Genomic DNA, 24568 nt, shown 5'->3' on the forward strand with positions numbered 1-24568 from the left:
GATTTTGAAGCAATTTAATTGTTCAATGTTCTTGAGTTTCCGAACAAGGCAGGAAAAGTATAAAATAACAGTTACACAGTACTAGCAATGATTAATTGATAGTCTTAAATATAAAGTTTACTGAATCTAGTGCAATATTTTGCATAAAATAGTGTGCCTAGAGAGCCTACAAGTGTATAAAAAGGAGGTGGCAGGTTGCAAAAAAGATGAATAAAATTAAAAAAAACAAAGGAACTTGAGAAGTTGGGAGAAACATCTACAGTAAAACAAAAACATTTTAACTGATTGTGAGGGGAAATATTCATCACAGTTAAGAATTCTGTGCATTAGGAACATGCTCCGTTGTAGAGTGGTTGTGAGAGACACCCTAGACAAGAGCTAGCTCACCATGACACTAATGTAGTTTTAGCAAGGCACAATATTCAGTGATGTCCTGGTTTAATTAGGATAGGGTTAAGTTTCCCCAGCAGAGAGAGAGGGGGAAGGGATATCCAGCCGGGTTATTCATACCATGCTGACATCAGGTCCAGGGGCGGGAAACTTTGATTTTACTTTCTCTTTGGCTTTTTGGTGGCGGAACCCCACACATTGGGTTTGTTCCGTGACCATTTGCAGTATTTCTCTGTATATCGTTTGTCTTGTTCACTGTTATTGCTGTTTATTGTTGTTATCATTGTTACTGTTGTTGTTCAGATTGTTTATCACACTGTTGTATTAAATTTCTTCTTATTTTAACCGGGTTTGTGCCTCACTGCCAGCCGGACCGGCTGAGGGTGGGGGAGGGGCAACAGCAACATGCGCTCCGGTCCCGGCAGGGCTTAAAGCAACTCAAGTGAATAAACAGAAATACGTGATGTTAAAAGCGTTAGAAGGTCATATACAAATTGATCTATATAGATTTCACAATCTTAGTCTCACTTTTTGTCCTTTTGTCACTTTTCTTTACCCACTTGCTGAGAACCACAAAATCATGCAGGTGAGAAGGGATGCCTAGAGGTCACCTAATCCAACCTGCTGTGCATATTTGAAGCAGGTTCATCAGGGCCTTGTTCAGTTAAGTTCTGAATACCTCAAAGGATGGACAGCCCCTAACCTCTCCAGGTCCCTGTTGCAATGTCTAACCACCCCCATGGCTGAATGTTTTTTCTTATATCAAATTGGAGCTTCCCATGTTCTCATGTTTTTGTGGCCATTACCTTTCACCATTCTACCACACACCTCTGAAAAGAGTCTGCCTCCCTCTTCTCTTAATTATCCCATTAAGTGTCTGTAGACACTGATAAAATCTCCCTTTAGCCTACGTCTTCTTACGGCTAAATAAATCCAGCTCTTGGCTGCTCATCATACATTAGGTGCCTCCAGACCCCGGCCATCCTGGTGGCCATTCACTGGACTCACTCCAATATGTCAATGTCTCTCTTGTACTGGGGAGCCTCAGGCTGAACATGACGCTCCATACATGGTTGCACAGTCCCAGATAAAGGGAAGGAAACATTTCTTTTTGGCTACACTCTTGCTAATATAGCCTGCTATGCTTTTGGCTGCCTTTGCTGCAAAGGCACACTGCTGACTTGTGTCCATTAGGAGGACTCCCAGACATTTTTCTGCAAAGTTGCTTTCTAGCCAATGAGGCCCCGAGCCTGTTTTCCACCCCACGCACAGTACTCTGCACTTGCCTTTGTTGAACTTCATGTGGACCCCATCATCTCATTTCTCCAGCCTAGGTCTTTGTGGATAGTAGCCCTGTCCTCCAGTGTATCAGTTGCTTCCACCCATAACTTCACAAACTTGCTGGGAGTGCACTGTCCCATCATCCAAGTCATTGATAAAGATATTATAAAATTTTGATGCCCATATCAATCCTGAATGATGTCACTAGTTGCTGACCATCCACTGGCCTTCATAACACTGACAGTCATGACCCTTTGAGGACAACTGTCCAACCAGTTTTCCACCCAGGTTATCATTCATTCGCTTACCTAGTTCCATATCTCACCAATTTGGCTACAAAGATAATAATACAGAAGACCATACTAGAGAATTCCATTTCCTGTACTTGATCTCCTAGATTTGCTGCTCCAGGGAAGCCTTTGGTATATCAACCATGACAGAGCTCTGATCTCAGGACAAGCTTCTATTACCTCTTAAGCAAACTATGGTAAATTTCATGAGACAAATCCCACGTCAAGTATTTTACTTACCCTGAAGTGATCCAGCTGCAAAAAACCTTAGACAGAAATCCTTCTGAGCTTTTGTAGCTGCAAAAATGATGTGTTGAAATACCACTAGCCAGAGATGAACAGTATACCAATGCTGTCTTAAAAATTCAACAATGTTACAACTACTCTCTCTAGTTCTCCTCTCACAAAATCCTCTAATAAATGGTGAAGGAAAGCTAATTTCCATTCCTCCCCATCTCAAGTAACTTGTGTAGACCCCACAGGTTTATTTCTGTAGAGGACTAAGTTTACTGTTGATTTCAACAGACCACTATTTTGACCTGTCTCCATATCAATATACAAATTCTTGAAAACTTAAGTATTTGGGCTCCTTAAATAAAGTGAATTTCATAAAATTTGTTTTCATTGTGTATGTCTCAGATGAACATTGTGCTGAAATATTGTATAAACTATGTGTTCCTATCTTTGAAATTTATAATTAAATCCAAATGTCAATACGATTTATTTTTAAAACATCTCTCAAACACCATATTAGGAAAGAATACAATTCTAGAATATACAGTGAAGAAAAAAAAATAATAGATCCTTAAAAATTATAGACTACAGGCACACTATTTTACATGAAAGATGACACTAGATTCAATAAACTTCTCCTCTAAATCAAGATTATTGAAGTGATTTATAAACATGAAATGACATAATCTGCACCTATCCTTTCTACGTGCCCTCCAAAAAGTACCCAGAACTTCATCTCTGACGTTTCAACAAGTTCATAGGCAGTCATAAGAGCACAGCAATGAAGAAAAAAAAAAGATTCTTTCATTTTACGACAGCAGTATTCACGATGTTTGAGAAAATTGGCTCTGACAGCATTCCCATTTTATGTATACACTCCATTAATTTCTGCTCTGCTGACTAACTTTAATATTTAAAGGTAGAATAAAGTAAACCATTCTTGTACTCCTTTAAATATCTAGCTAACCTTTAACTTTTATTAAAATCAAGTTTTCAAAAGTTTTGTCTTAAGTTTGTATAAAGTAAACATACCCTTTACAAAGAAACATTTAGGCCTTGACCACTCAAAGGGTTGCAGGCAGACTGTTATATCTGCTCTGAGCCAAATGTGAGCAGTTCGCTCTGCAGAACACAAACCTTGGCAGGCAGACCCTTCCACAAGAGATTTTTTCCTAAGAACATTCAAAGCCGGTCCCTAGTCCTTTCTCAAATTCCGGAAGGCTGTGCAGAGTTAAAAAACAGAAAGACCATAGGCAGGGAGGCCATTTATCACACTGCAGAAGGGTGCACATGGCATCAATATGGGGAAAACTAGGGAAAGTGCCTGATGGAAGTCTAAAAGGATGTGGGATAAAGGAGGCCAGGATGCTGGGAGGTGCTTTAGGGTGTGAAGCAGACAATTTCCTCCAGCGGAGGTGGAAGAGGATTTGGGAGAGTTAGGATATACAATAATAAGTACACATGCATGGAAATTGTTTCAGACAGCCCAGCGTTTGCCTCTTCTCACAGATGCTTTGGGTATTGTGCTGGACCTTGGTATTTTCGTATTAAATTGGTGGAAGATATATAGAGCCCACTCCGAAAACCAAGTCCTTGTCCACATCCTCTCTTCATTTCCACCTACTGTGCAAGAAGAGCGCCTTTATGGGTGAAAAGTCTCAGGGAGCACCTTAGGACCTCCATGTCTGCTACATTAACCCTCGCTTTGCTGGTGGAGTGACTTCATACACACATCTTTGTTTTGCTTCTGTTTTAAAATTCCTAATCATGCAGTCCTGATGAGGATGGCCAGGTGCCTCTATCTTCCCCAGTGAGTGCCCCCACTACCTTTACCCCACTCAACATCTACCTATTCCTAAGAACAGGTGAAAGTGCTGAGTGAAGATTATCAATGTCTGTTGCCATAAATAAAAGTATAGACACTAGACAGAAGGTCTGTGGTGTCTCAGAATGGGAGCATACATTAGCAACATAGTATAGGAAGGTGAAACTCATGGTTATCTGGTTCTGGCTCTACAACATTGACTCACACACAGGGGAGTTTTCTTTGGGAAATGGGAGGTAGGCCCAAAGTACAAAATGCAGATAAAGTATTTTAAAAAAACATAGAAGAAATCATGTTTGAAGCTGCCCATTTATAAAGTAGAAATAATTGTGGTTTTCTGTATCCCACATCTGGCTGTAAACCCACTTTTAAACAACACCAAAAAATATGTCTGACAAAATTGAAGTTGAGAGATCAAACAGTGGAAATCAATATTTTGCACTGTTAGTTTTGCCATATATTCCTATTTTATTTGTCACATGCTCACATTTAGGCAAATTATATCCTTCAAAAAAGCATATGAACAATGATTATTTTAATAAACCACTTGTTTGGCATGCTTAAAAATATTTACCCTCACTGTAAATATTTTTAAAGCAATTAGCAAAACTAAGGACAGTACTATTTACATAATTTTCTTTTGGAGAGGCTTTGACAATCTGGACAATAGTTTAGTAGTTGCGTTTGGTTTTATTAGCTTTCGTGCCAATTAAGGCTACACGACAGCAGAGCAAGACTTTGCTTAATTAACAAAAGGTAGTTTAGTTAATCCAGTGTCTTTTATTAAACAAACAATTTAGAAGAGAGATATAGAAGTGTAAAGCTTGAAGCACAGATTGTTCACCCAAAGGCGTCTGCTATTGTAAACTGTGTGTAAGACTGTATGAAGTATATCATATTGTCACTGTTGGACATCAGCAGACTTTCTTAAGATTTGTACCAGCATATCTTATTAAAAACCCTGGTCTTGTAGTTAACTGCACAGGAATATTTTCCTCAGCCAAGCCTATCTCTGTCACATAAAAAATGGCTTATAAAAAATGGACACAAATGTTAATCAATTGTCCTCTTTACTGACTATCAGTATAAGTAACTTCTGATAATGAGTCAGCCAGAAGCTACTCATAAATTTTATTAGTATGACTCTCTAAGGAGGCGTTTTATAAATGGATTAGTGGCATATTTTTATCCTGGAGCCCACCCCTAAGCTCAAGAAGAGACCTGAAATAGAGAAGGAAGGTTCCTTAACTTGAGGGAGAGTGGAAATCAAGGACACATTCAAGCACAGCTCTTCATCTGCTGGCTTGCTTGTATTCCCATTTCTCTGGAGGAAAAAAAAAAAAAAACACAACACCAAAACAACAAAAAACAAACAACAACAAAAAAAGCACACCACCCAAAGCAAAAACAAAACCCAAACCTAAACAAAACAAAACCACCACACAATAAACACAGACCCAAGAAAATCTCCCCAAAACCAGAAAACCCACCACCACCATTCCCTGCCTAATCAAAAAATAAATTAAAAATCAAACCCAAATAACCATCCACTTAAACAAAAATTCCTGACAGCTTGAAGGCATACTGCAATAGAATTCAATTTTCCAAGAAGTGACTAAATTTCTGTTATCAAAGTTTCATTCAAAGTTCTCTATCAATATCATGTTTTACTTAAAGCTCTTAAAACACTGAAAAGTGTTTTAAACACAGACCACCCACCAGTATCCTAATCCTCTTGAAGAGGAGCATAAGCAGCTACTCTAAAAATCACCAAATGTGCAGAGAATTTTCAAAAAAAAACAAAAAAAACAAAAAAAACACAAAAAAACCAAACCCAAAGGAGATATTGGATTGGAAGAGTTAATTATTCTAGTTTCTAACAAGAAAAGACAAGGCATAGAACTAACACTCTGGTACCATAAGAAAAATTGAGGTGCAAAACCAGCCTAATACACCACAGTATGTTGTATGTCCCTGGGGTATGAATTAGTAGCTTTTACTGGAGACTACAGTAACACCCTGTACCCAGACTCCACATACTGCGGGTTGGGTAACTCACTCCATTATCACCACCTGTCTTTCATTAAACTGCTATGGTTGTAGGTGCAACTTCATTACAGTGAAAGCAGATGCTCCCAACAGTGTAACATGTACAGGTCTCTAACCCATGGGAAAGAGAAGACAGTTCTATTGTACAGAAGGAAAGTAAAATAGTTATACCCCCTCACTCCTCCCCCCAAAAAACTCCAACATAATATTTTAAGATATAGTAGCAGCCCTCCCAAATGGAAAAAAAATCAGAGAAACTGGTACAACCATGCCAAGAGACAGAACTCAGAGAGGTTTGGCAGAATCAAAAAGGTTTTGAAATTACCTCAGAAACAAAAAAGATTGCAACTTTGTTGGTTATGATACAAAATCAGTATCTAGATAAGCAGGAAAATTTGCTTCAAAGTCCTAAATTAACATGCTCAAAGATTTCAGATTAGCTTTTGATGTGTGATGAAGTCTTAGTAGAAATATAATTGTCCATAACTCCCTTCCCCTATCCTCCAACCCTGAAGGCAAAACAGCACACTCACAATTGCAACTATTTTTCTTCCAGAGAATGCAGGCTATTTCTCTCTTTGAGGTCTTAACAAACCTCTACTGATGGTACTTAGGTCTTAGGCAGAAGCTAATCTCAGCATTATACAAGACAACAACAATTTATTTAGCACAATTGTCCTGTACATTCTGAATCATCTGTCAACGCTTTTCAATATATTATGTTTTCTTTTGCTAGTCTTACAAAGCCAAACCTTAGTGAAAGCAAGCTAAGTTTTGTTGCTTTTGTCTGTTGATAATTTTTTTCTTAAGCTAAACGCAATCACTTGATGCCTATTTAAGAGCCATAAAGTAGCACAGGTGTAGAGCAAATCTGATAGAAAGGGCAAGGCATCATCACCAATAAACACATGAAAAAGCATTACTCAAAACTACTAGCTGAATACACAGGCCTGAGAAGAAGGGGTTTTTGTATTTAAGCTTGTAAATTGAATTGTTTTAATGCTTTGAAGGCTGTTTCAACACAGCTAATAGATCTTTAGACTGCCGCCTTCTTGCTTTCTCTTCTGAAGATGCTATTGCAACACATCTTTGGTAATAGACAAATGTTTGCTGTTTTGGAAGTTCTGTTTATTGAATCTTTTGCTCTGCTCTTACTTTGAGCTTCTCTTGCATTTACCATGTTTCCTGCTGTTCCTTCTCTCTCATTTGGACTTGTAAGAGTCCCTTGCAAGAGGACCTTCATCTCACATGTAACACTCCCAGTGGCCACTAGAAATCAGTTATATACATAGATGCACAACTGTGCAAAACCCCTTTTTTTTTCAGCACACAAAGGGAGAAGTCTTCAGACTTGATATAAATAACCCCATTAATACCACCACCCCCCCAAACCTAATAAACTATTCATTCACAAAGTTTCAGTGCCTCCAGTTCAGCAAAGAAAATACAGATGTGCTTGGGAAATCAGCAGCCTACGTCTAGTGCTACAGATTCTTTGCTCTGAGTGTTATCTGCTAATGTTTGCCTCTTTCTTAGAGAATGACAGAGCACTAAATTGCACATTGTAAGGCAAACTGGTAAAGGGAAAGCACCAAATATGATTTTATAAGTTATTAGTGTATTAGACCTGGCTCCCCAGAGCTTATGCAGACCAAGCTGTGATTAATACATCTTTGGCTGAGTGAAAAATGCACACCTTTCCTCTGTCTATGCCTGAATAAACTAAAGCCAAAACATAAAGACTTTCTAATATGCCCATTGATTCCAGTTCATTTATCAGGGAGGATAGAAAGGGATCTGACCCAGGAGTAATATTTACTCCAGCGACAAAGGCTGTGCTTATAATGAATTCATCATCTAATTTTCTACAGTCCTTGTGCTGAGGTCTGAATAAACTTGCTTGCTTGCTTTTTTCTCCTACTGTTTGGCACAGGATCTGTTTGAATGGAGCTGGACTGTAAATGCCATAATCACAAATCTAGCATCTAGCTGGCACTAGGGATAGAAGAGGCTCTATTTATAGCTCTTCTGGGCAGTGTTAGCCAGTGGACATGCTGCTGCTCTGACCATCCTTGGGATGACCTTCACAGGAATATATATGTATATAAGGTTTGTCAGGATGTTCCTCTGATCTCTTCCCTTCTCCTCTATAGTATAGAATTGATTGAACGTATAAATGAACAAAAGGTATTAGAAGCAGCTGCATCTTCTGAATGGAAAATCTGACAGATTTCAAACAAGAGGAAGACGCATGCTAAAGTTAGTAAGCACTGTAAAATACTGAAACCAGGCAAATTCTCTTGGACACGATAAGCCTTTAAAATACACTTTTGTTGTTTTTGTTCTAACTCCTGTCCAGCTTCATTAAAGGAGATCTATTTTTCTTCTCAAGTAATGAGGTAAAAACCAGCTTAAGCAGCTTACAGAGAAGCTCTAATGAACTTGTAGGCATTCAAGCAGAAATTTGTGGGTGTCAGTTCTGACAAGAAGAAAGGTATGTTGAGTTCTTATTCCCCTTAAAACTATTGCACGGGTCTTGAATACATACACTGAACAACTCACAGCATGAGATGGAAGAGAGACACAAACATGCACATGTGATCATTACATCCATGTAATTGAAAGTGTACCTCTTACCTTACTCAATTTTATTACCTTAAAGATCTTCTTTAAATTCTGAAGTGCATGAATTGCATCTACAATGACACTTGGAGCACTGAGAATTACAAGAAATATTGGTATGGTTCTTTGGATAAGAACTACTCAACCAAGGTATTTCTAATTTGACCACTGTCAGGTGATGTATGCCTGTTCCTGGAGTAGTCAAATACCAACAGCAATTAGAAGTAGACACTCAGTTACTGCAAAACAGCAAAACCCCTCAGAATCCCAGAAACTGCTAATTTAAGCCAGAAAGGAATTTGTCTAGTGTATACTAGAGTGTACGTGGATATGTCAAACAAATTTGCTTTTAAATATTAATTTCTTTAGAAAACTTAAGAAAATTTTTAATTTCACCTTAACATGTTAATTCTGTGTTGATGGTCGAATAAATAACTACTTCTTGCCAAGACACCCTTGTAAAAGCAGCTGTTGAAATCAAGTGGTTCTTTCCTGCCTATTTTTAAGTTTTAAGTAAACAATGTTTTATTAACAAAGTAGTCTTCTTTGAGAGCTTTAGATTGAACTGCAACAAACTGAAGACAAAGATCTCAAATGTTTTAAGATAAGTTTCAGTGTGTGTAAAAAAAAAAAAAAAAAAAGCAGCACATATTGAAGCGGGACGCCTGTCTTTCACTCTATGGTAACTGTAAGTTAAACACTGTTTACACAGGCAGAATGCTAGTCATAAATCCTTGTTAAACATTGGCTAATAATTATACTTTGTACTTCTTCAGAGCCTTTCATCTGATCATCTCTGAGACCTCTGCAAACACAAATTCATTTTCACAACATTGTAGGAGTAGCTAAACAATTACTAAAGATACCAGATCTCTCGGGTAGAAATAGACGCTCTGTCTGTATAACAGGCCCAATACTCAATATCCTCACCTAGAGGCAAGGGAAGACTCAATGACACCGCTGTAAATTGTAGGAATCTGGTAGTTTCAGCTGTACTGGAGTTTTTATGTTAAAGGTAGCCTAGTGAAAATGAAGCTATACTTTACTTATGTTCTATACGTAACCCAAAAATATTTATTTTTCATAACTAAGGGTGAGACTCTTAAGCCAGTGACACAAAAGCATCCCACACAGCAATACACAGACCAGAAAAGTTTGAAGCACAAACATTAGAAAGGTCAGTCAGCTATCTTAATCTGATAAACTCTTTTGGCCACAAATTAAAACAGTTGTTTCATATTTGTAGGCATTTTTTAATGGCTTGTTCTTGAATTTTAAGGAACTGACTCAAGATTTCAGGTTTATGACAGGAAATGTAGTTAACTGTTTTATCTTTTAGTTTTTGCTTAAAAAAAACCCAACAATGATGCAGTGACTACAATAAAGAAGAATTTATGTCTTCATGGGAATCAGTGAATGAATACTTCAAGGTGATTATCTAGCATGAAACATAAATTATGTATCAACTATTATGTGAATAGCAACACAAAAGTTCTCCAAGTAATCAGTATGGCTAGCAGATGGCACAGGCTCAATTTCATTAAAAAGCAGCTATGTGAGAGACCAGACTCCAGGTTAAGATTTCCTCTCTAAAAACATGAAAACAACTAACTTATCAAAATATCATATGCATATTAATATAGGCACTGACTACCTAACAATTGAACCATTATCAATGTCAAAGGACAAATCTAGTTTTCACAGCCGGAATTTTAACAAGCATGGAAAGGAACCACTGAAGCTCAACATACAATGGAAAAAGATCTATTCTCTAAGATTTTAAGTACATATTACTTTGCTTTCCTTTACCAGAACAAACTGCAGATATCAAGATCCTCAGTTGCAATGAGGATTACAGAAGCTCCTTTTGTGTTCCTGATGTTAAGATCAGTTTATGCTGGTCTGGTCCCATATTTAATACAAAAACCCACAGTCATCTTTAAACTTCTTCAGACAGCCAAGAGGCTAGAAGCACTGGTCAAGCAGAGGACCACTAGAGCAGTATGAGACTGGCCCCAATGCCATACCATAGGTTAGAAACATCAACAGGCTTCTATAAAAAAAAAAAAAAAAAAAGCACATGTAAACTGGAGACTGAACAGTATAATACTAATTGATAACACCATATTCATAATGTCTTCCGAAATTTTACTATAGATTTTAACCCATATATTTTCTTCCAACTTTCTCTCTGACACTTCAGCTTTTAGTGTACCTACTTGCCTTACTTCCCTTTCTCTTATTCCCCACTAGGTTCACTTCAGTCCTTCACGTCTCATCTTTTCTACTGTTTGTGTTCCTAATCAAATGATCTCCTTCCATTTTACTGAGCAACATCTACTTAAAATTTAAACAAATGAAATAACCCAAATCAAATTAAATAACCCAAATCAAATTAAATAAACCAAATTAAAAAACTTGATGCTCCTATGTTTATTCTGCTTGTTTATTATAATCCATTGCTCTGCTCTGCTCTCTGGTATACTTAAACTGTGAAGACTTCAGACATTGACTGTCTTAGTCTGTTATGCAGCCTCTAGTGAAACACAATGATATTCTTAAATGTCATCAAGGCCTTACCATAAAAAAGATAACCACCAACAACACGACTAATTAATAACACCAACAGTTCAACTATGAGCAAGAGGTCTAGGCATATAGATGGAAACAAAATCAAAGAAAAGTAACAATCACTAACAGCAATCAATGCAAAGTATCTTCTACATACCAACAACCCTGAAAAAAAAAATAAATTGAAAAACAAAAAAAAAGAAGAAAGCAAAACAAAAATGTAAAGCCAACAAAACCACCTATTATTAAAGTAAGCTCCTTTCTCACAAACTTCCCATCCAAAACATTATAAATTATGCCTGTTTTGAGCTGGAGTTCCAAGAACTTTGAATCAGTTTTACATCTTCCAGCAACTAATGAAGACTGGATATGCGTAGACAAAACATTCTGCTGTTATCTCAGTAGTCAGAAAAAACAAACAGAATATTTTATAGCTTAAAATAATTCCTCCGCAAAACATTTTTAATACCATGTGACTGTACTAGGAAAACATGCGAAGTTATTTTGTCATTTTAGCTTGAAATATATAGATCTTTCTTCTGCCATTTATCAAAACACTAAAATCATTTTTCATTGGACATACAAGCAGCTGGTTGTATACATAGTTAAACACCATTAAATAGGCAGCGTTTTTAGAAAAGTCACCTTAATGGACAAGAAAATACTTCCCTTGTGTGTCATCAGCCTTTTAACAAATTGTGAGCGGAGAGTTCAAAGAACAGGTCTGACCATAAAGGTGGAGACAAGGGCTTTATACTTAAGGTGTGGATTTTGGCCAAGTAAAATAATAATTCTGCATTCCGGGAGAAATACCTATTACAGGTCTCTGGGCAAGTCAGGACTCATGGGTGCTGCAGTACTGCCCACCAGGCATCCTGCCCTGCAGCACACACCACATCTGGGGCACAGAGCCTATGCATCTCCTGCTTTCAGGCCTGTAGCATATCAGCTCCCAGCCTTAGTCCCCCCTTATGATGTTGTTTCCTTGCATGTATACATTTATTCCTACACAAAGTCACCAATGATAACTGAAAAAGTTCAAACAAACAGGCACAGCCAAAACAATAAGAAAAAACTTACTAGTGGAGGTGTCTACTGCACTACTGTAAGTCACCATGTTTCTAGGGCCCTAGGCATTTTTCTCCACTCAGTATAGCACAATGTAGTCAGCAGTAGTGCTGGAATCTCCTCACTGAGCTTTGTTGCATAGTATGTTCAGCTATGCTTTGTTCAGCTTGCTGAACTCAGCATTAAAGTACTAAACATTCTGATTATCCAGTGAGGATATAAGTACTTTATCTCATTCTGCAAATTACAGAATGGAACCATCCAATGCTTGTCAAATTAACACAGGATATGATGTTATCACTTAGAGCCATATCAAAGCAAATAAGAAATAAGGTCTGGTAAGACATTAATACAAAGTCAGTAAACAGCTGATTCAGGCAAAAAAAAAAAAAAACAAACCCACAACAATTTCCATAGAATCAAGATAAATCAAATCAAGAAAAAAAACTTAAAATCTCTGTTTTGTCTTTAAGCACCAGATATTTTCCTTTTCAGACTTTGCAATTATTTTCTAAAAGGCAATCTTCTCCCTCTCCAGGAGCATCCATTCTCCGTTATGTCCAGCATATTTTCTTCCAAGTTTATCTATCCCCTACTACTGGGGAAAGAGATCCTCCCACACTTTCATTTATTTAAGTCCATGCTGAGATAACCGCAGAGGCTTTTATCTATATACTATAGATAGGGAAGTGAGAAACAGGGAGGCTTGATGGCTTGCTTGTTAGCACAGAAAGAATTTGCACGAAACACCGATTTACTAGTCCTAACCCAAATGAACACAGTAGACTTTTTTTGTGACCCCAGGACACCACCCTTTACTTTTCCCATCCAAGTAAAGAGCGGGTTGGTAAGCCCTGCTAAAAGATCTCCAGATGGGTTGATCATTCACAAACAAGTGCCAGCAATATCATCCTTCAGTGTCCAACTCCTGCCACTTTCTCTACTGTCTCCTTGGGGTACTCCATGGCAGCATCTTACTTCCTGAAGCCACAGACCTCACTGGCTTCATGCTCACTGCTTTTCCCATGAGTCCCATCGTACATGCTGATCAACCTTTTTTCATGTGGCCTCTGATTTTTCCTCTGTAGTTCTCAATCTGCTCTGTGTTGGATTGTTTTTTCTCAGAGTATAGAATGGGACTTACGTTGTTGCTCTGTCCAGATATCTGGATAACCCAGTAAGTTGATTAACCATTAGGATGGTTATGGTTAATATATGTCAACTATGGTTGAGGTACAAATAGAATAGCAGTTCTTATAAGTAGACATGGGGATATCACCCATCCGCTTTCCAGGTACTTTGGATCAGCCTCCATGGAAAAAGGTCTGTAAACTCTCCATGTCTCAACTTTGATTCACACTGAAACCTTCATAGCATTTACTTCCGCAGTAGACTTGATAGCCCTAGACAACTATTCAAGCAGCAGAGGCCTCTGGTATTATTAGTCTCAATATTTTAAAGCATAGGACATAAACAAGGCAGCCAAAATAGTCTGTGGATTTAATCATTTTGCAATGTTAACTTCTACAAATATGATTCAATTGTCGTGGTGATTTCATCTATTCCTTGATGTCACAAGTGCTTTCAAATTTCTTAATCTACTTGTTTGGCTCTGCCTGCAATGTATTGTACAGCCAGCTAATAAGATCACTGCCAGCATAAGCCAAAAGGTAGAAACCTTTCTGGTAAATCTGTGCAAGACAAAATCACGGCTTTGGGGATATAGCTCTGCTAGTCTAGTCCAACCCCTATCTTTCACAGTATAGGATGCATACAAAATATCTATAGCTGGCTTTGCAATTTTACACTAGATGAAGATCTGACTGGATACTAAATCAAGTGCATAACATTCCTCAGGGAAGGTTGAATATCTGGCTGAGAAAGAGCACTATAATTTTTCTACCTCCAGTGGTTGATGGTTGAGGAAAGTTCCTTCATGCCACTAGATATGCATTCAGAAGATGCAATAAGGATTGCATTGAACAATGGGAAGAAGGATACCCAGTAGTAACTTCCACTATTGTTTTCATAAATAAGAAACATCTATTTTCCTCAGCACCATCTGGATAACAGCAAGTTCTGAAGACCATCACAGAAAAGGCCTATTTTTCTGCAAGTTTTTAAACTATCTTCTTGAATTGAAGGAAGATATTTTTCCTCCAACAAGTCTCTCTGGGAAGGTTGAGTCCTTATTAAATCTTACTTTGCTCGTTGTTTTTATTAAAAAAAAAAAAAAAAAGACAGAAAACCAACTGTAGCACATTAGCAATATCTAACCAACTTCCTTTACCATTCCTACCAGTTCTATAGATCTTTTCGCCAAAAGAGTTGAATACAGTGTGAATTCAGACCTATTGTAGCTGAACATACTTTCCTGGGACAATAGACATCCACTACACATGTTATCCCAAAGAATTTCTGGGAAGTGGTAGCTGAGATTATATACAAAAAAAGGGGAATGACAAAGGTGCTCCATACAGAGCTCTTGGGTATGTCCAGCCTGCATATCATGCTCTGAAAGGGGTAAAGGAAAAGGGTGAGAAGGGTAAGGAAAAGGGTAAAAGTTAAATAAGGCCTAAAACCAGAAGGCAGCACCATGGTCATCTAATCTGACTTCCTAAATAACATAGAGCAGTTAATCCAGACATTTCAGAAATAGCCATGCCCCAAAATTATTTGCATCAAGGATTTTATTCCCAAATTATCTGAAGAAAAAAGACTAAGCATTAAGGGAACATTTACAATAGAAGTGATTATGCTGTAACTGGAGTTGCCTTCACATTTCTTGCTGCAGCTCTTTCACAAGTGGCAAGGCATCTAATTACAGTTGAGGACCATAGGGAGTAGAGCATAGCAATATGCTATTGCTCTTTTTGTACAGAAGTGCTCTGGGATGCAGCGTGCCAATTGCAGATTGATCAGGGGCTTTCTAACGAAATTATTTCTTTTGTCAGAAGCTGTAGACATATGAAAAGCAAAAGTTTTCATGAACTTTTCAGGCACAGAGCAAATTGCATCAAGAAAAATGAAATTCCCAGTTAAAAATCAGAGACAGGATGAGAGGCACAGAGAAGAAAAATAATAGCAGAAGAGTTTAATGCTTAAGTTCTTAAGTCTATAACACAAGCAAGTTTCAGGCTCCCCTTTTCCTGGTCAGAAGTGAATGTACCCACAGAAGTCACTTTAATGCCAGTGTACCAGCTGGCTGAATTTACTAGTGGGATTACTAGTGGGCTACTCTGTTTCTCCTACTCCACATCTTTTATTCAGTGTAAACAGATAACACCCACTGGGCCTTAGTGTGAAATGCTCCCACAGTCCAGTTGCCACAGAATACTCATTTACCTTGGACATTGCATCTGATGAGGAATAAACCCTCTTCTCCAATCTATATCTTTTTATGTAAAATGGAACTTTTTTTTTTTTTTTTTTTTTAATGCTAAAGAAGCCAACAGTACGGTTGATCTTGGCACTCACCCTGAAGAAGTCAGACTTGGGTTCAGATCTTTATTCTCGATCTTTTGTTCTTCCTCCTCCCTCCTATTCTCCCTCTCCACACTTCTTTTTTTAGGAAAGAAAAAAAAGAAAAAAAAAACCTAACACAAAATAAATAACATATGAGAAATAGTCTTGGTTTTGTCCCAGTATGGAACAGGATTCCCACCCCACTACCTTATCCCACTTCAATCAGGCAGCAAATTGTTTTTGTGCCAAGTCCTGTTTTCTGTAGTTTTGCTTGGCTACAGCAATACTGCACTTGCTCTGGTTACTCTAAGTTCCTAAGTAACAGCCACAGGAAAAACTTTTGATAGAAATGCTAATACTGGATTAAAAAAAAATATATAAAAATCACTGAATGCAGAAGAGTTTCAGCTCAAATTGAAAACTCAGGCTTGAATTTTACACACCCCCTCTGAGCCCAGGTCTGTGCTCACTCAATCATATGTCTAATTGATTTTAGAAGACTGGAAATCTTTCTCTTCCAATAATCTCTGTTGAGTTAGGCAGGACATGGAACTTTACAAGTATGATTTAAAAACAAACAATTAAAACAAAACACAAAAAACCCCAAACAAAACCAAACAAAAATCAACCAAAACACCCCCAAATCCCCCACAAAAACCAAAACAAAAACCCCCACCCATCCTCATCTCCAATTCATGTTTTGAATAAAGCAAATTAAGTTATTTAGAGCTGGGATTTCAAGGTAACCACCTCTGTTTTGGAAATTGCGTGAATTCAAGCAAAAGGCATTTGTTTTTCCTTGGATGCTTATCTTTTTACAAATGATAGATTTGCAAAAAGGGCAGCTGCAGTAGCAGCTAGATTGGTTTTGTGCCTTTAACTGATTCCTGTCTAATATCCTCAGGTTTAATTATGATTAGCTACATGATTTATGCCTTCTTGAAGTTCATAACTCTCTCCTGACAGTTTTATAATCAGCTGCAGGGTCAAGGAGGAATTCTCATCTGTTGGCTTATTGTAAGATAAACCCCAAAAGGTCTGAAGGTCTCATTTTAAATAGGGGAAACAACTTCTGGTAGGCAGGAATGGGGGAGGGGGGAGAAGTCACATGGTTCCCTGAGGTTGATGAATAATTCAACATAAGGTTTTATGGGGAAAGGACTTTGATAAGAAAAATTATACACCTGCAGACCTGAGCATGGTTTTGTTTTGTTACCAGTGCAAGCAAAAGGTGATTCTTGAAATGTAATGACTTGGAAAGCAAGGATGAAAAATATCATATGTTATGGTACAGTACATTGTGTTAGATAAGGAGCACATGAATGTTAACTTCTTTGGTCACACGTCTCCTGTGAAGGGTAAGTCAGTTGAACTCTTCAGCAAAGCATGAACATCTATGTCTAAAGTTTGACCAATGTGCAAGACACCCAAGTTGGTAAAGGAATGCAATGTCGTGCTTATGTTGAAACATTGCGTTTTAGAAGTGGCTCAGTAGAATAGGTTTGGCATACAGACATTTGCTGATATCCAGAAAGGTAAAGAAGTGCATGTCCCCTCCTTCATGCTGCTGCTTTTACTGTTCCTGAGCTTACCCAGCTTAACATTAAAGACCTGTCTCAGTTATGAGCTCCAAAGACATTGACAATCTAGGAAGAAAAGAACACATAAGGCAGTATGTTTTAAGGATATAAAACAGTGGGGAGAAATAAATTTCACAGAATTGTCTAGGTTGAAAAAGACCTTGAAGATCATCCAGTCCAACCATCAACCCAACAGTTCCCAACTACACCATATCCCTCACTACTATGTCGATCCAACTCTTAAACACCTCCAGGGATGGGGACTCCACCACCGCTCTGGGCAGCCCATTCCAACACCTAACAACCCCTTCTGGAAAGAAATGCTTCCCAATATCCAGTCTAAAACTTCCCTGGGACAACTTGAGGCCATTACCTCTTGTCCTATCACTTGTTACTTGGTTAAAGAGACTCACCCCCAGCTCTCTGCACCCTCCTTTCAGGTAGCTGTAGAGGGCGATGAGGTCTCCCCTCAGCCTCCTCTTCTCCAGACTAAACACCCCCAGTTCCCTCAGCCGCTCCCCGTACGACCTGTGCTCTAGACCCTGCACCAGCTTCGTTGCCCTTCTCTGGACACACTTGAGTCATTCCATGTGCTTTTTGTAGTGAGGAGCCCAAAACTGAACACAGGAATCGAGGTGTGGCCTCACCAGTGCCAGTACAGGGGTAAGATCCCTTCCCTGTCCCTGCTGGCCACGCTATTTCTTTTTGAAACAATGCTCCCAGTGATGCAGGTGTGCTGGGATAGGCAGAAGAGGGCGACATCCCACCTAACATTACAACAGCACCTGGGAATGGCATTGAAAACACCAGTCTCGGAGAGACATGGTGAAGGAGGAAACCTAACCCACCATAGCATTCCACTGTGAGAGTAAGGATGAGATTTAATGATCCAGCTGAGTTGAATAATGGTCAGATTCCTCCAGAACTGGTGATGCACAGTGGGTCTAGTGAATTTAAGTCTGGGCTGATGCATGCACACAACCACATGCCAGCCCCGATTTATTCCTTATTTCTCCAGTAGTGCTCGCCAGGCCACTTTCTATTTACCAGCAGTCCTGGCTGATCGGGGAGATCCTGACAGATTAGAAATTGTCCAATGTGACGCCCATCTGTAAGAAGGGTCAGAAGGAACATGTGGGAAATTACAGGCCTATCAGATTGACTTTGGTGCCCAGGAAGCTGATGGAGCAGCTCATCCTGAGTACCATCACACAACACATGCGGGACAACCAGATGATCAGGTCCAGTCAGCATGGGTTTGTGAAAGGCAGGTCCTGCTTGACAAACCTGATCTCCTATGACAGAGCAACCTGCTTATTGGATGAGGGAAAGGCTGTGGATGTAATTTACCTTGACTTTAGCAAGGCTTTTGACACCGTTTCCCACATCATTCTCCTGGCAAAAATGACTGCTCGAGGTTTGGACAATCGCACACTTCGCAGGGTAAAAAACTGGCTGGACGACCAGGCCCAGAGAGTTGTGGTAAACAGAGTTAAATCCAGTTGGTGGCCAGTCACAAGTGGTGTCCCCCAGGGCTCGGTTTTGGGGCCATTCCTGGACGAGGGGATTGAGTACACCCTCAGTAAGTTTGCGGATGACACCAAGTTGGGGGGAGTGTTGATCTGCTCGAGGGCAGGGAGGCTCTGCAGAGAGACCTGGACAGGCTGGAGCCATGGGCTGAGGCCAACTGGAGGAGATTCAATAAGGCCAAATGCCGGGGGCTGCGCTTGGGCCACAACAACCCCCAGTAGCGCTACAGGCTTGGGGAGGAGTGGCTGGAGAGCTGCCAGTCAGAGAGGGACCTGGGGTGTTGATTGACGGCTGGCTGAACAGGAGCCAGCAGTGTGCCCAGGGGGCCAAGAAGGCCAATGGCATCCTGGCTTGTGTCAGCAATAGCGTGGCCAGCAGGGACAGGGAAGGGATCTGACCCCTGTACTCGGCACTGGTGAGGCCACCCCTCGATTCCTGCGTTCATTTTTGGGCCCCTCACTACAAAAAGGACATTGAATGACTCGAGCGTGTCCAGAGAAGGGCAACGAAGCTGGTGCAGGGTCTGGAGCACAGGTCGTACGAGGAGCGGCTGAGGGAACTGGGGGTGTTTAGTGTGGAGAAGAGGAGGCTGAGGGGAGACCTCATCACCCTCTACAGCTACCTGAAAGGAAGCAGCAGAGTGCTGGGGATGAGTCTCTTTAGCCTAGTAGAAAGCAACAGGACAAAAGGGAATGGCCTCAAGTTGCACCAGGGAAAGTCAGACTAGATATCAGGAAGTATTTCTTTCCAGAAGGGGTTGTTAGGTGTTGGAATGGGCTGCCCAGGGAGGTTGTGGAGTCCCCATCCCTGGAGGTGTTCAAGAGTAGGGTCGATTTGGAGCTTAAGGATATGCTGTAGGTGGGAACTGTGCTAGGCGAACGGTTGGACTAGATGAGCTCCAGGGTCCTTTCCAACCTTGATGATTCTGTGACTCTGTGAGTAGTGGTTATGCCACCCCACAGCAAGAGAAGATATTATGCAGCAAATTAATTTTCAGCTGGATCGGTCCAATTATCTTGTTTACCATAGAGATGATATGGCCAAGACAAAAGAAAATCTGTGTTAGGAAGGTGGAAACCCATCTCTTTTATTGATAGGCTCCAGGGATGTGGGTTTAAAGTGAATGTGAAACTGCACACTCCAACAGAAAAAGAAAGTTTGCTTTTAAGGACTAAGTGGTCTGGAAAACCCTTCCTGCACAGCTTTTGTTTCTAAGGGCTAAACTAGCTGCCTTGTGCAAGATGATCACAGATTCTTCAGTCACACAAAGATCAGTGTGGGCACAAAGACACCAGAGAATATCCAGAAGGCTGCACCGACTGGACTGCATGCTCCTTTGTCTCATGCCAGAGAGAATAAACCTATCAATGCCTTAAGTGCAAGGAAATCCATCCAACAGGGCTCCTAGCAAGGAAATAAGACATGCTTTGAGCACAGTTATTTAATTTGCTTACTTGAGGGAAGAGTCAAGTCAGAACATGTATAATTAGCTAGAGGCTAGGCAAGCTCTGTGTCTGCTGGGTGGCTCCTGTATTTGAGGAAGGATTATGCAGCATTGAGAAACAAACTGTTTATACTCACAGAGCTTTTATAAACTTGTTCTGTTTTTTTGGGGTTATAAGGTTGTTTTGCAGCCTGGGTTATTGATGTCAGCACATCACATACATTCAGCCTTGAATCTTTACTGACAATGCTTTCATATGCCTGTGAGCTAGTAGCACATACAAACACTAAGTAACAATAGTGAAAGAGGTTCTCATTGCCACTGTAGGAACAGATGAAAACATGGCCTCTGAGGAAAAGTTGGGTGACCAAAGCACTCGAATCAGAGAAATGTTTGAGATTAACTGCAGTCTTCAAATATACAAAAAGTAACTGGAAAGAAGTATTGTTTTTTTCTTTTGGAACAAGGCAAAAAGGAATGAGCTTAAATTGCTGGGAAGGGCAGTTAAATATTGGCACAAGGATAAAACTTTAACAGCAAGGACAGTGTAACATGGGACCAGTTTACAAAAAGAGAATGAGGACTCATCTTTAAGAATAGGTGAGACAACTCTCTCATGGATGATTATGACTGTCTGGAAGGAAAAGCAAGGAGGAAGATTTCTAGGATTTTGAAGTAGTCATTGAGTTATTTGAATAAAGGTCTTTAAAAATGAAGCACAGACAGCATCGCGCTGCAGCTGATATCCTGGCATAGAGAATGATCATCTTCAGCTTGTGATAAGGACTTTTTTTCCTTGCAATTTTAGGCACTCCATAGCCCTGCCTCATTTCTGACATGATGAAACAAGAGTTCAACCTCTTGCCTCAAAATGTAGAAAAGAGCAATTAACAGCAGGCAAAAGCTACAAGGTTCAATTTAACTGGAGAAATCGGTAAGTGATATTTTGTGCCTGGAAGGAAAAATCTATTTGACCATATTATTGTGCCCTCAAGCTTACAGCCTATAAATGCTTACTCAGAAATGTATTCCTAGACATATGAAAGCAGCAAATACATGGAAGAAAAAAGTAGAACTAGTCTTGCACTAACTACTGTTTGATATACAGAGTAATTAATACCATGCACTCATAACTGCCTTGGTCCAGATCTTTTCAAAAAAAGCAAACCCACAAAACTCAACTCCATTGTTACTTGTGGCAGCTGGTGTTATGTATGTTTACCATGTGTTCCTTTAAAAATAAAATTAAATTACAACACCCCCCCAAAAGACCCAACAATAAAGCCCCACTCTTCAGCATCCTAAGATTTATATTGCTTTTCCATGCTTCATACCAGATTAACCTTCTGAAGCCCAGTGGGACAAAGAGTAACTATAATTTTTTGGGCTAAAGGATTGTGAAGTACAACTTTTATTCTAAAAAGCTGGGTTTGGAATATTTTGTACAATATTACCCACTGTGTAAGCTTCTTAGAAGAGTGACTGAATAGACAGAGACCTAATGTGGATATAATTTCTTTGGTTAACGTATGAGTTTATCTAAGCACAGAGGTCTAAAAGCAGCTATGGAAAACCCTTTCCTTTTATTATTTGTATACAACAAAACATTTTTACTTCTTTAATCCTACACAGTTCATACACAGCTGTCCTCCACATGCTGTACAGTAACTGCACCTAATACTTAAAATAACACAGAGTCTATAGACATATGGAGTCTACTCGGAGCCTTTTTCCCTCCCCCAAAGGAGGAAGTTACCTTTGGTTCATCCCTAAAAGGTTCAAATTTACATTCAAAGGTAACAATGAAGTTCTTTGGTACAAGATGTAATTAATGCTAACAGCTAAATATGATTCATAAGAGGATCAAAAGTTTATGGATAATGAAATCACACCTACAGTACATGAGATGTACGTTTTACAAGGAATTTTAAATGACGTATTACAGAGCTTCTTTCTCTTGATTAGATGATACAGTTGCTTTCAAATAATCAGGGTATAGTGAGCTACTGAACTTCCCTGGCATGGCAGGCCCTAAGTTTAGCATGATCATTTTTGGTTGGTTTTACATCATGATGTCTGGCACATTTGCCACCAACTCTTTGATAAATAGCTTTGCTACAACAGGTAATTTTCATGTATGGTTCATTAATTTAAAACTGGTTTTCAGTGAGGTCTAAGGCTGTATAAACTAGTGAAACTGGCTTTCCCAGCTACTTAGGTGAACCACTCACCTCAGAAAAAAAAGTTAAAGCCTTCAGATTGAAAGTGCAGAGAAGTTTCCTAATACCACAAATAGTTTCTAAGGTAAATTTCATCCAGTTCTCTGTGAACCACTGTAAAATGGTGCTATATTACTGTAAGCAAATCTCAAGCACACAGTGAAGAAATCTGATAAACTTAACAGCTTCTAAACTAAAAGAGCAGCACTTCCCTCTTAAGAGACAGTCACACTTGTTTTAAGATCTCATACTACATATTGCACCAAGTGTGATGACTAGAGGATGCATTTATTAAGCTGTGAAGCTGTCAGTTATTGCTAGCTTTCTTCATTAGACTGCATCCACTTGTGATGTTCACCATCCTCTGCCCTGAGGCTGAGGAAAAATCTAGAACAGAATTAAATAACCCTGTACCAAGTTCTTTAACTTCTGTAATACTCCAGTCAAAGAGAGGTGGTTGAGACACAGGGTCCAAAGGCTGCAGACCAGTTTCAATCATTGAAACTCACTGGAAGCAGAACTACCTGTGGACTATACTGGGATTTGTTCCACTGAAGGACCTAGTCAAGGGCACCTGGTCATTTAAAAGAAAAAAAAAAAAAGTTACGTCAGAAGCAGAATGATGACAGGAGGAATGAGGGAATCAAAGGAAAAGAAAATCCAGCAGAAAATTACATACTCTGACCTTATTGCTACATTTAGATCTTGTCTAGTCCTAATTAAATGTCAGCATATTAGAAACTTTCAAAAATGTGTTACATCTCAGCTATGTTGCATCTGTGACAGAAAAACATAATTCTCAAAGGTAGAAAAAAAAATCTTCAGAAGCATGCACATTAGGTAAAGCAAAGACTTGAGTCACGAAGTTCATCGTCTTTAAAATAACAAAGAGGCTATAGTCATAACTATTTAATAGACACTGCTGGAGCTGGTCTAGCACAAGAGAAACTTAAAAGTAAATAGATCAAAGAATAAGCTTGCTGAGTAATGTCCTACAGGCAAAGCAAAAAATGAGTGGCTTTGTTTTCGTCAAGATACTAATTATTGGTAACATAGCCTTAAATATGTTCAAAATTTTATGTTGAAAGAAATAGTTTCCTCAATTCCTTGACTATAAAGAAGCATTTAGAAAAAAATACAGTAAGAACTTATGAAACAAATGCCTCCCACCTGAGACATATGACCATGGAGAGGAAGGAAAGAAAAAAGCAAATTATTTGCAAGTCTGTCTTTAACTGTTGACGAATGCTTGATTTCAAGAAAACCCTCACTGTTGCACATTATTTTGCATCTCATTCACCTGCTGCAGTTTTCACAAAACAAAAAAAACAAACAAACCAAAAAACCCCACAAAAATACCCACAGGTTATGCTGATCAGAACAAATTATTGCCATTCTTTAGACTATATTAATCACCCCTCCAAAAACAAACACGACACTATTTTGATGTTTGTTATGGGAATTGTGCTGCTACAAGGATTTCCATACATTTCCCTTCTGGCTCCAAAACAATTTTCCAGGAATCAGTACAATACAGACACAACACAACTGATACTCTTATTTCACAGGAATCAGCTGCCACATTTAGAACCTGATGATTATATACTTGGACATAGATGAAGAAAAATCTGGGATGTCTTTCCATTCTTTTAACTAGTGCATATTTTTCTAAAAAAAGTAACAATATTGAGCACAGACACTCGTCTTCAAAGTGTATGGGGTATTATTGTGAGTGAAGTAAAAATATTGATAATATTTTTCAGATGTAGAAGCAAATGCAAAAGACATTATCTTCTAATGATTTCACACTGCTGTGGACAGGCTGAGTAACTTCTGTACATTTTTGAGAACTGAGATTAAAATATATGCAAATTTTTTGGGGAGTGGATCTCTGTTTACCAGGGCAAAGTGATATATATTTGTTTTCAACAGAGTTTAGAAATCGTAACTCATAAATGATGTCAAAATGGAAATTCATCTCTATGATCAACAGAAAAGTA

This window comes from Athene cunicularia (genome assembly GCF_003259725.1).
Source record: "Athene cunicularia isolate RWA chromosome 1 unlocalized genomic scaffold, athCun1 chr1_part2, whole genome shotgun sequence".
NCBI classification, from domain to species: Eukaryota; Metazoa; Chordata; class Aves; order Strigiformes; family Strigidae; genus Athene; species Athene cunicularia.